Source organism: Rattus rattus, chromosome 3 (genome assembly GCF_011064425.1).
Source record: "Rattus rattus isolate New Zealand chromosome 3, Rrattus_CSIRO_v1, whole genome shotgun sequence".
Taxonomy (NCBI): domain Eukaryota; kingdom Metazoa; phylum Chordata; class Mammalia; order Rodentia; family Muridae; genus Rattus; species Rattus rattus.
This window is the reverse complement of record NC_046156.1, coordinates 86,007,340-86,020,078: the sequence shown is the minus strand read 5'-3', so window position 1 is coordinate 86,020,078 and position 12,739 is coordinate 86,007,340.

Sequence of the window (12,739 nt, the reverse complement as noted above, 5' to 3'; positions counted from 1 at the left end):
GTTAAGTCAAGGAGATCACAAGTTTGAGGTCATCTTGGCCTACATAACAAAACTCTCTCTTAAATGTTTTTTATTTATTTATTTATTTATTTATTTATTTATTTATTTATGGAGCTGCGGACTGAACCCAGGGCCTTGAACATGCTAGACAACCACTGAGCTAAATTCCCAATCCTAACGTTTTTATTTTTAAGCTGCCTTTGCTGGTACACACGTCTGAGCCCAGCAATCAGGCGGATCTCTGTAAGTTTGGAGGCTAACCTGGTCTCCAAAGTTCTAGGTTAGCCTACATAATGGAACCCTGACTTAAAAAAAAAAACAATTGTTTTAAATTTTCATTAATGTACTTATTTATGTGGGTATATGTTCCTGTGTGCATGCATGTATAAGGCACACATTTGAAACTCAGAGGAAAAAAGCCAATGGGAGTGTGTCATCTCCTGTCATGAGGTCATCATGCAGGGGAGCCCTCTTACCAGCCCTCCAAAGCCTTAAAAAGAAAAGCCAGGGGCGGAGAGATGGCTCATCACTTAAGAGCACTGGCTGCTCTGTCAGGAGACCGACGTTTGATTCTATCACCTATATGGTGGCTCAGAACGGTCTGTAACTCCAGTTCCCAGGGGATCTGATTCACTCTTCTGGCTTCTGTGGACACCAGGCACACACGTGGTGCATAGCCATGCATGCAGACAAAAAAATCACACAGATAAAAAAATCAAATACATTAAAAAAAATCAGCCTACCAGCTCGCATGAATCTAAAAACGACCAGATAATACCAAACACTTAGTAGGATGAATTACGATTAAGATTTTTATATTTGCAGTAAATACTTCAGTGTGTGGTTTGAAAATTTATAACTGCACACTGGATAATGCACACAAATTCTAAAGATAACTTCATAAAACCATGTCTCTGTCCACCATAAGATAAACTTGATTGCTCAAGAACACATCGCAGAGGTTTAATTGATGGCTCAGCAGTTTGCCGTGCGAGCAGCAAGCCTGAGGATCTGAGTTTGGATCACCCGGACCCAGAGTCAGCAAGGTTTGGGTTCAGATTGAGAGAACGAGCCTCGGTGAATAAGGTGGGGAGCAATCGAGGAAGAATCCTGATGTGAACTCCAGGCTTCCATGTGTACATGGGCACACACACATATACACTTGTGCACACACATATGCTCATGCATACCTGTAAATATGTGTACACACCACACAAGCATACACATGCAAGAAAAGGAGGGGGAGAGGGAGAGGACAGGGAGGAGAAGAAAGGAGTGGGGAAGAAGAGAAGGAGGTGAAAAGAGGAGGAAGAAGGAAAGGAGGAAGAGGAGGAAGAGGAGGAAGAAAAGGAGAAGGAAGAAGAAGAGGAAGAAGAAAAGGAAGAAGAGGAAAAGAAAGAAGAGGAGGAGAGGATGAATAAGAGGAAGGAACATTTCAGTTCCATCAGGGTCAGTACTAACCATATGCAGTCTCTGTGGTGACCATCATGATCTCTGTCATTTGCGGTCTATGCCTTTCACGGATCCTCCACTACGGTTTGGATTTGGAGTGTCCTCCATGTTAAATGAGATCTTCAACTTGGCACTGTTTGAAAGGTGGTGTCTAAGAAGTGGGGCTTAGTAGAAGGGAGCTGATCACGTTGGCAGATATTAGGACCCTAGGCTCTTCTCTCCATCTCTCCTCCCCCTGTCTCCTTCCTGCCTTGAAGTTAACAGGCCTTCTCCACCATGATGTTCTTTGCTGTCAGAGCCTTGGAGCAACAAATTGAAGCCAGGGGGACTGAAGCCGTGAGCTTTGATAACACTGTGTGTGTGTGTGTGTGTGTGTGTGTGTGTGTGTGTGTGTGTGTGTGTGTTTTACAGGGAGGGTAGAGACAGCTCTCTCTGTGTAGTTGTGACTGTTTTGGAACATGTAGACCAGGCTGGTTTTGAACTCACAGAGATCCTCTTGCCTCTGCATGTTGAGTGCTGGGATTAAGTTATGCATCACCGGGCCCCACCCAACCTTTGTCCCTTTTAAGTTGATCTTCTCCATTTTTTGTTTATCTGTTTGTTTGGTTATGGTTTTGGTTTTTCGGTTACAGTGTCAGCAAGATGACTAGCACATCTACTGTTTTGTTCTGACCAAGACAACGTAACAAAGGCGATGGGAAGTGATTCTATGATTGGCATTTGCTGCAGAAGACTCTGTCATCCTAGTAAACATAGTCTATTGACTCTTGTTGCTAAAATGTCTTCCCTGGGGGAGACATAAACAATGCCTACTCTTTTCCTAAGGTCAACAACAAACAAGACCATCAAATCTGGAGAACTAATGAGTATTTTTGAGACTCCTAACACAGTTTGGGTGGGGTACAGGGGTGTAGATGTTCCCCTCCCAACAGGACTCTCACCTTCCCTGGCTTTTATACTCTAGCCCTTCCCCAAGGACAAGTACAATTAAGGCAGAGTTGTGTACAACAGATCACAGGGAGAAGCTGGATGTTCAGGAGAGGGTCTTATGATCCCATGGCTCATTGAGGTTGCGTAAATGCTCAGTAAGCCCAGTTGGGATGATTCTTTTGCACAAGGATGCAGCTGAGCTCCTCAAGATGGTAGTTTCTTGGCTGGGGGGACAATGACTCACGCCACCGCTCCTTGCTGACTCGGTGAGGTTATAGGCATATTTAGGAAACTTAACATGGCAGAGAGCTGCCTGTGGCCGCTAAGAGCTGATCGTGGTCTCGAGGAGCTGCTGAGTGCTGCAGCCAGTGGAATGTCAGCTCCCAGTCATGGCCCACAGCCCCACCACTGCCTGGGGGCAGGATTCTGCCAATAACCAGTGAGTGGCGCAAGTGGGAACAGCCCAGTCAGTACCTTGATTACAACTGTGAGCGGAAGCAGCGCAGTCAGCTAGACACAGCTGCCCCCTAAGCCAGAGAATGGAAACAATGTTGTCTTCCGCTGTTGGGTTTGTGGTGATTTTCTGGGCAGCAAGATAAGGGATATAACTAATCTATTTAGATGGAACTTTTGAACTGCTTTTATTTTTAAGTAATTGAAAATTCTAGAAATGAATCCTAGGAAAAGTTAAAGGAGGCTGGAGAAATGGCTCAGTGTATAAATGCACTTGCCACCAAGATTGATGTCCTCAGTTTAAACTCCAGGACCTATGTCCCTATGTCACACACACACACACACACACACACACACACACACACACACACACACACGAAAGTGACAGCAGAGACACACAGCGCACACAGAGACATAGACACAAACACATACACAGAGACACACACAGAGATATACACAGAGACATACAACACATGCAGAGACACACAGAACCACACAGAGAGACAGACACAGACACACACACACACAGAGACACACACACACAAACAAACACATAGACACACACACACACAGAGACACACACACACAGACACATAGACACACACAGAGAGACACACAGGCACACACACACACACACAGACACACACACACACACACACACAGAGACACATAGACACACATACACACAGAGATAGGCACACAGACACAGACACACAGACACACAAAGAGACACAGACACACAAAGACACACAGAGGTACACACAGACACACAGAGACACATAGGCACTCACAGACATACATACAGAGACACATAGACACACACACACACAGAGAGATAGGCACACAGACACACAGAGACACACACACAGAGACACATACACACAGACACACACAACATATACAGAGAAACACACAGACACACATCAACAGAGACACACAGACACACAGACACACAGACACACAAAGACACACAGAGGTACACACACAGACACACAGAGGCAACACACAGAGAGACACACACACAGAGACACACAACATATACAGAGAAACACACAGACACACATAGACAGAGACACACAGACACACAGACACACAAAGACACACAGAGGTACACACACAGACACACAGAGGCAACACACAGAGAGACACAGACACATGAGTTAAGCAGTAAGGAGGCTAAATTTGAGTAAAGATTTGGAGTGAGGACAGACGCTAACATCCCAGGGAAAAGCCCCGGCACAGTGAGTCGACTCTGATTATCTTGGGCTTCTCCCTCGTAACACACCAGAAAACACTCACTGGATGTTTGCATAAGGTTGTGAGTGGAGTGGCTGTGTATGGAGCAACACACTCGGTTTAACCTTAACGTATATAGATTCTATGCCCATTTTGAGAAAAATGTGTTTGCACAAGTTAAAAATGATCAATGATCTACAAGAAACAGGGGCCAGAGATAGAATCTATTCTATCTATAGAGATAGGACTATTCTAAAATCTATGCAGTTAAAGTGTAGTCGATAAGCGTGGGAAAGGGAAAATTTAAATGACAATTATAACTTCAGATTCAGAATTTTTTGTGTGTGGGGGAGAGTCTTGCTACGTGACCCAGGATAGCCTTGAGTATCTAATCGCCTGTCCCGGCCTCTGGCGTGACAACACCACGCCCTGCTGGATTCAGAGTTTTAAAAGGGAAATCTAGGAAATGACAGAACAGAAGCTACATGTCAGGAGAGTAACAGATAAACACATTATATTAAATATATAAAATCTTACCTTTTTAAAACTTATTTTTATTGATTATTTGGGAATTTCACTAAATGCACCCCAATTACCCTTACTCTTCAGACCTCTCAGGTCTGCCCCATTCCCATCTTTGTGTCCAATCGACCCTGCAAAAAACAAGTCCAAATTTTATGCCCCATATAGTCACTGGCGCGTGGCCAAACTCTTAGTGGCCTGCCTCTTAAAGAAAAGTGAGTCCTTCCCCACCCCGGCCCCAGCCAGTAGCCCTCTTTTCACAATTATTAAGAATTCTCTTTAATGACTTCCTGTCTAGTTGTTAATTTTTTTTTGAGGGGCAGGGGTGTAGGGGGAGGTTATCACAGAAGCCTTCTTTGTTTTCTCAACTGTGAGTCTGCCATCATCGATACCATTGCTGGAGTTTCCTTGTGCTTTCCGGTCAGCAGAAGCATGCATCATGGACTTCCACAAGGTATCTGGTGACAGCACAGACCACAGACATCCACCTGGCCTCTGGCATAAGCTTGCGCCATGAACCTCAGCATGGCCTCCAGTGGTAGTACAGGCCACGGACGCCAACGAGATCGTCGGTAGCAGCCTTTAGAGTAGGCACGAAATCTAAAGCTTTGCCTTTCGGCTGAAAGGCGCCAATAAAGATTTTTGCCTGTTCTTAAAGTTTTGTTTCACCATGGTGATGACCAGGAGAAGCATGAAAAATAACTCTGAAAGGAAGAGGTGAGAACGAGAAAACGTGTACAGCACACCTTCTGCCAGAATCCTGTACGCTGCACAGACCCGGAACTCCTGTGGGGAGCGGCGCCTCCGTGAGTCCTGTGAGTCCTTTAGTCTTGTACTAGGTGAAAGATCACATTTCAAGGAAAGATCCAAGGACCCTGGCAACTTAACTTACAAGGCAAAAGCAGGCCAGCCGTAGGAAAAGCAGGCCAGCAGACCTCATCGTTGGCCTTCATCTCAGGAGGCGGTATGAAGTCAGCTACTGACTAGTGATGCCCCAGCACTCAGAAGCAGAAGTCCTGATAGTCCCCATTTAAAGTAAGCCCGGGATCTTTGGCCAAGTTAGAGAATAAAGAAGCAGCCACTTTGGGAGGGAGACATGGGCTTCTTTCTGCTGGAAGCATCATGGGGCATGTGATGGTTAAGGGATAACAAAAGGCCTATTTCTGTGGTGCCTCAGCCTGAGGAGACAGACAGCAAACTCATTTCCGATTAGCTGACTCAATCCCCTACGTGTGTGTGCGCGTGCGTGCCTGCAGCATATGTGAAGTGTATGTACCTATGAGTGCACAGAAGCCAAAGAGGACATCAGGTGTTCTGCTATATCATTCTCCACATGACTCCTTTGAGACAGGGTATCTCTAGCCTGGAGATGGGCTGGACACGAGTAAGTCCCAGTAGAACCTTCCTGCTCTGCCTCCCGCAGAGCTGGGGTTACCGTCGTGAGTGTGGCCATGCCTTGCTTCTTACATGGGTGCTGGAGATTTGGGTCATGTCCTCATGTTAGTACAGCCAACACTTTTACCCAGTGAGCCATCTCCCATCAACTCCACTTTTACAGTGATTATGTATATAATCTTTATGACAGAAAATAGAAGAGTTCACAGGACTCGCCTTCCAATTCATTAATGATCGTGTCACACAAAGCTCTCCTGTGTTGAAACTCCTTGGCCTCTTGTAAACATGGAAAGTGAGCCAAGATTAGCAGACTCTGGGTTACCTAGGTCCAGGAGACATCTGTCGAAGGACAAGGACAGCCAGGCATGGTGACACTTGCTTTTCCTCCCAGCACCCGGGAAGCAGAGGCAGGTAGAGCTCTGTGAGTTTGAGACTAGCCTGGTTTATATCCTGAGTTCCAGGCCGGCCAGGGCTACATAGTGAGAAGGGAAGGAGGGAAGAATGAAAGAAAATTATAAGGACCATGGCAGCCTGTAAATTCTTATGCTTCATACATAGTCTCCTATCTTAAGTAGCGGTGAGCTTTTAGTTACTTCTTGGGGTGCACAGTGTTCAGGACACTGCTGAGTTGAGTTACCAGCAAGAATCACATGTGCCAGGAGATAGATAGCCCAAGTGTGCCACCTCAGACTTCAGCAGCCTGCAAAGCTCCTCTGGGAACTTTAGGAAGGGGTTGCCACGGAAATGGCGCACAGTGGCCCCCTTAATTTTACATTTGTACTTTCATTCATCCTTTGAACCAAATATGGATTGGAGCTAAACTAAGGTTGAAATCAATGGTTCCAAGACCTGTTGCTCCTAAGAGAACTAGTTTAGAGTTGGAAGATGGGAGTGTTAGGATGCCATTCAGTTTAGCAAACGTACCCTTGTGGGCTTTGTGTCAACTGAAAGTCTGTGATGTAGGGCCAGTCAGGGCCTTCCCAAGTGTCAGGATTATACGCTCATCACTGCAAATGCAGAAACCACGGGCAAGCCTATTACGAAAACCTCTGCTGGGGAGAAGACTAGGTGGCTGGAAAGCATTCACACATTTATTCATTAAATATTTACTGAGAGCTTTCTGGATGCTTGCTGTCATTCTGGGTTCTGGCATGATGAGTGGGTAGAAAGTCAAAGCCTCGCTGTCATGGAGAATGCTCCTGGGGGGACAGAGGCAACAAATGATAAGTGTATAAAATAGCAGTGGCAGGGGCTATGGAGACCGCTAATGCAGGGCAATGGGAGAAGAGACAGGCATTCATTGCTCTTTCTGACTGTGGATGTAATGCGACCAGAGCTTCAAGCTCCCGCGGGTGTGACTCCCTGCCATGATGAACTGTACCTTCAACAGTGAGCTAAGATTAAACCTTTTCTCCCCTCAGTTGCTCTTGTCAGAGCATGTTGTCAGTCAGACCAACAGGAAAGGAAACTAAGATTCCTTCCACCTTTATTGTCCTCTTCTTTTGTTTTGTTTTGTTGTGCTTTTCAAGACAATGTTTCTCCACGTAATCCTGGAACTCCCTCTGTAGACCAGACTGGCCTTGAACTCACAGAGATCCTGCCTCTGCCTCCCAAGTGCTGGGATTAAAGGTGCGCACCACTGCCCAGCAACAAGCTTTCTTTTCTATGTGTGCCTAATGTTTATGGTTTTTGTATAAACACTTTTTATATAAACACTTTTTATATAAACTTTTTATATAAACATTTATATAACTATAAATATTAATGAATTTAATTATGGACTTTTTTGACATTTAACACCTATATACTGTATTTTGATCATATTTACCCCAGATAACCCTTTCTTATCCCCTATGCCTACCCATCCCCTTTCTCTTTCCAACCAATCACTCTCCCATTGTTATGTCTAGCCACTCTAAAGTCACCCAAACAACTGTTTTCAAAGATATTGTTATCCATGTAATACTTATTTGGTTTTAGTTTCTTACTATCACCTGGGTTTCTGTACTGAAATTGTATTTGTTACGTATTGTTTATTTCATATTGAACTGCTCTAGCAATAACTGAAAACACAACTATGCCTATCTGTGAAGATTGTAGTATATAATTTTTTCCCAGACTTATTATTTTGTTTGGTATGGGAGATTTGGTATGGGAGACTCCAGAATAAATTCCAGTAATGGAGAATTTGGCTTTGGCTTTAATATTTACAACTTTGGCTTTTCTAATAACTTGCTCTTAGGTTATGCTTGTTTTAACATACATTTTCTGCCTTCCCGCTGTTTTATTCTTTATAATATCAATTTACGAATTACAAAACCTGCATGGGAGAAATAGATCTAATATAGAGATATTCCTCTTGCAATTATTTCAGTAGATGGTGTAGACAATTGTTTTTATTTTAAAATTCTATTTATTTTTGCTCTTACTTGTGTACATATGCCTGTGCCTGTCTCTCAGAGCTAACATACACACACGATAACATCAATAATAATTTTCTCCTCTGGTAGCATGCCTAGCACCTTCCAGCACTATGAAAACTCTCCAGTAGGGATAGCGTTTCCAGGTGAATACCAGCTTGATTTCTCTGCATTCTACGATTCATATGCACCTATGCATTCTATGATACATATGTGGTGTCTTCAGCAATAGGGTCTTAGCATCAAGTTGTAGAGGGTAGCCAGGAGCACTGACAAGAGCCTATAATGTTCCTAGGTCTGTAGGACCTCACTGGCCAACCATTTCAGAGAGGAAAAACATTCCTATTAGAATAGAAAAGTATGCCAATGTTACCCAGACATGAACACTAGGAGCTAGAATAATGGCCGTTCTGGAAAGACTATCACACATTTGTTTAATAGTGGTGTGAATGCCGTGGGAATAACCAACCAGCTTATGACTGAATTTAAAGGTTACTCCACAACTTGCTCCACTCCAAGATGCTCCATACCTTGCATTGAAATAAGTGCCAAGAACCAGGTAGGTAATAGGTGTTGGGGGAGAAGTTATTACTCTGCTAAATAAGTACAGTGTCAGGCTAACTCCTGATGACTTAGATCCACACTGCGGTTCGATTTCGGAAGTTCTTTGTCTTCTAGACATGAATCCCCTGACAGACATATAGCTGATAGTGATTTTATCTGATTCTGTAGGCTGCCTTTTGACTTGACTGACAGCTCCTAATTTGTACAAGACCTCGTGAAATTGTCGGTTATTACCATATCCCCTTAGTTATTAGAGTCCTATTCAGAAAGTCCTTACCGATGCCTATAATATTTTTAAAGGTTTATTTATTTTTATTTTGTGTGTGAGTGTTTCGCCTGAATGTTTGTAAGTGCACCATACATATGCAGTGCCTACAAAGATCAGAAGAGAGACATCAGATGCCCTGTAAGTGGATTTATGCTTATGAGCCACCATGTGGGTGTTGGGGATTGAACCCAGGTCCTCAAACAAGAACAACGAGTGCTCTTAGCTCTTGAGCCATCCCTCTAGTCCCTTGGCCTGTATGTGTGGGGATGGGTAATGAGGCAGGATTTGCTCTTCCTAGCCCTATCCTAGAACTCACGACATAGACCAAGCTGGCTTTGAACTCACAAAGAACGGCTTATCTCTGCTTCCCAAGTGCTGTGCTGAAATAAGCCTGTGTCTTGAAGTGTATTCCATACACTTTCCTCCAGTAGTTTTAGAGTTTCAAGTTTTGTGTTGAGACTTTTGATGCATTTGGAGCTTCTGCGTGGCGAGAGATAAGGATATCTTTTAATTCTCCCACGTAGATATCCAGCTTCCCAGCATAATTTGATGAAAATGTTATCTCTTCTTTGATGTGCCCTTTGGCATCCTTCAGGAAAGTCATGTGGCTGCTGTATAAGCCTCTCTTCTACTGCACTGACCTGTGTGTCTGTTTCAGTGCCATGACTGTGCTGCTTTTATTATTATGGGCTGTCGTAGCCCTAGAAACCACGTCTGGAATGTCTCCAGCAGCGTTCTTTTTGCTTAGAATTATGTTGGGTAGTCACAATAATCAGGGTCTTTTGTGATTCTTTATAAGTTTTAAGTCTTTCCCCTCTGTTTCTGTAAAGAATGGCACTGTCTGGATCTCAACTTTTTCTTATATTTTTGGTTGTGAACCAACCCTTTAATGGCTGAGCCATCTCTCCAGCCCTCAACTTTTTCTTAAAGAAGGTATGGAGGAAATGCTGATACACAGGAGTGGGAGAGATAATGGGAGTGAATATGATTAAAATGAATTACACACACACACACACACACACACACACACACATACACACACACTTTCATGGAAGTGCCACAGTGAAACACGTTATACATAGTGATTACATACAAACTTTAAAAAGAAGGAAGAGAAGAGGCAGAAAGAGGAGGAGAGAAAAGAAAACACACTTTCAAAAACCTTTGAACATTAATGAGATTAGCTGGGGGTTACTTATAAATATACAGAATCTCAAAATTATTAAATGTTTGGCTGAGCCCTCAACAATAGTCTGAATACTTTAACAGTATTATCAAAGTGAATTTGACATTTAACAACTTAAGTGCAAAAACTTGAATTTTAACATCTTTATTTTCATTTTAAGATGGCACTTTTGATAGAAAAACACTCAGGGTAGAATGGAAACAGATTTATAAAAGGTATTTTGATTACCCTTGGTGGTTATGGCAAATCCTTAGCTGTTAAGACGCTATTGTTAAGACCTCCAATTTTGTTCAGATGATCATTTAGCAATCTACACAGAAAAGGTAGCATCTCTCCTGAGACCTCAAATACATATTTTGATTTATTCGGTGTGATGGTTTGAATATGGCATGGCCCAGGGAACTTGGTACGATTAGGAGGTGTGGCCTGTTGGAGGAAGTGTGTCACTGTGGGGGTGGGCTTTGAGGTCTTATCTGTTCAAGCTCTGTCTAGTGTGGGACACTGAGGATGCAGAGTGCTAAGATGAGCAAATACGGATCTTCAATGACCTTGTTGAGCTCATTAATTCAACCAATGCCAGGTCAGGATTATCTTTCAACTTCCTGTTACTTCCTGTTATAAAAGTCCTATTAAAGCCACATGGCAGATCAAGTCCTGAGCAAACCAACTGTGCACCACAGTGTTCTTGATCTTATTGTTAAAGCTAGGTACAAAGGTCATGGAAGACAACCTCCCTCCCTCCCTCCCTCCCTCCCTCCCTCCCTCCCTCCCCCCCCCTTCCTTTCTTCCTTCCTTCTTTCCTTCCTTCCTACATTCCTGCATTCCTTAAAAACAAAACAAACAACAAATAATAACACACAAAGACAGGATCTCACAGGATCTCAGGGCTAGCTATGTAGCCCAGATAGCTATTACTTGTGATCCTACTGCCTCAGACTTCCGAGTGCTGGGATTATAGGCATGTGCTGCCATACCTTGCTTAGCTAGCTACAATATAGTCTACATTCAGAAATGTTTTAGTTCACAAAATGGGCCAACCAAGATTCCGGTATTAAGAGAACTCCTCATGGTGCCAGTCTGGATCCTGCAGGTGACTGTCTGCCACTTCCTGTGTGGCTTGGGTCCTAGAAACCCAACTAAGATGAACGGGGACTAAAGAAACAATAGATGTGCATACGGAAATGTTGCAATGTGTGGGCTCTGCTCACCCTGGTGGAGGGCACCTGCAATGGCCCAGAAACGTCATCAAGTTTACTTTATACGTCTGAATTGAGGAGGCAGCTGGACGAGGAGGCAGGCTTGGCTAGCCTTGATAGGCCTCGGTAGAGAGCAGTCTCCGGTTGCCGTCACCCCAGAGGGAGAAGGTACTATTGCTAGCTATTGCACACACTGTCAGCATCTGTGTGTAGATCAGAGGAAGGCTCTGCCAAGTCCCATGGGAGGCACCATGGTCCTTGGATGGTTGTGTCCCTGTAGCAAGTTCAGCCACTCAGGACTTCATCCACTCCTCACAACTACCATTACAAAGTTATTAATGACAAGGACCGAAACTCAGACCTAGATTACAAAGAATCCACTGGCTCTCACAAATGAGAAGAATAATTAGTTTATTATTATACTGTGTCAAGGGTTTGTCATGGTGCATGAGTAAAGGTCAGAGAGCAACAGTAATTTTTACACCTTTTCATGGGTTCTGGGGACTGAACTCAGATCTTCTGGCTTTGGCTGCAAGTGCCTTACTGGCCAAACTACGTTAGTGACCCCTGTGTGTTTGTAATATTATAAAACCCGGACTTTCCCACTGTGCTTTTCTCAGCTGTTAGCTTCTTCACGGTAACAATGCCGTTCACTGTGGCTTTGGGCTTCCATCTCCACATCTCAACCTTTCAAAATGCCAGGGACTTGAACTGTGCTCATTGGCTTAGCCTGAGTCATATGTGCAGCCTCAAGAGCGGAATAGAATCAGAGCCCAGAGGCGTTCCGAAGTAGAAAGGAGAAATACAAATACCAGAGGGCAATTAGACAGTGTTCACTCTGTGTCCTGGTGGTTATTATGAAGAATAACTAGTTTTTTTTAAGGCAGAGTCTTACTCCATAGTCCTGGCTGGTCTGGAACTTGCTAGGTAGACTAGACTGGCCTTGAACTCACAGAGATACACTTGCCTCTGTTTCCCAAGGGATTAAGGCATGTGTTAAAATTTTTTCTTCTTTCTTTGTGTATGTGTGAGTGCCTGCATGTAAGTCTATGCATCACGTACATGCAGTGCTCTCAGAGGACAAAAGCGAGTGTGAGGTCTCCTGGAACTCCAACTG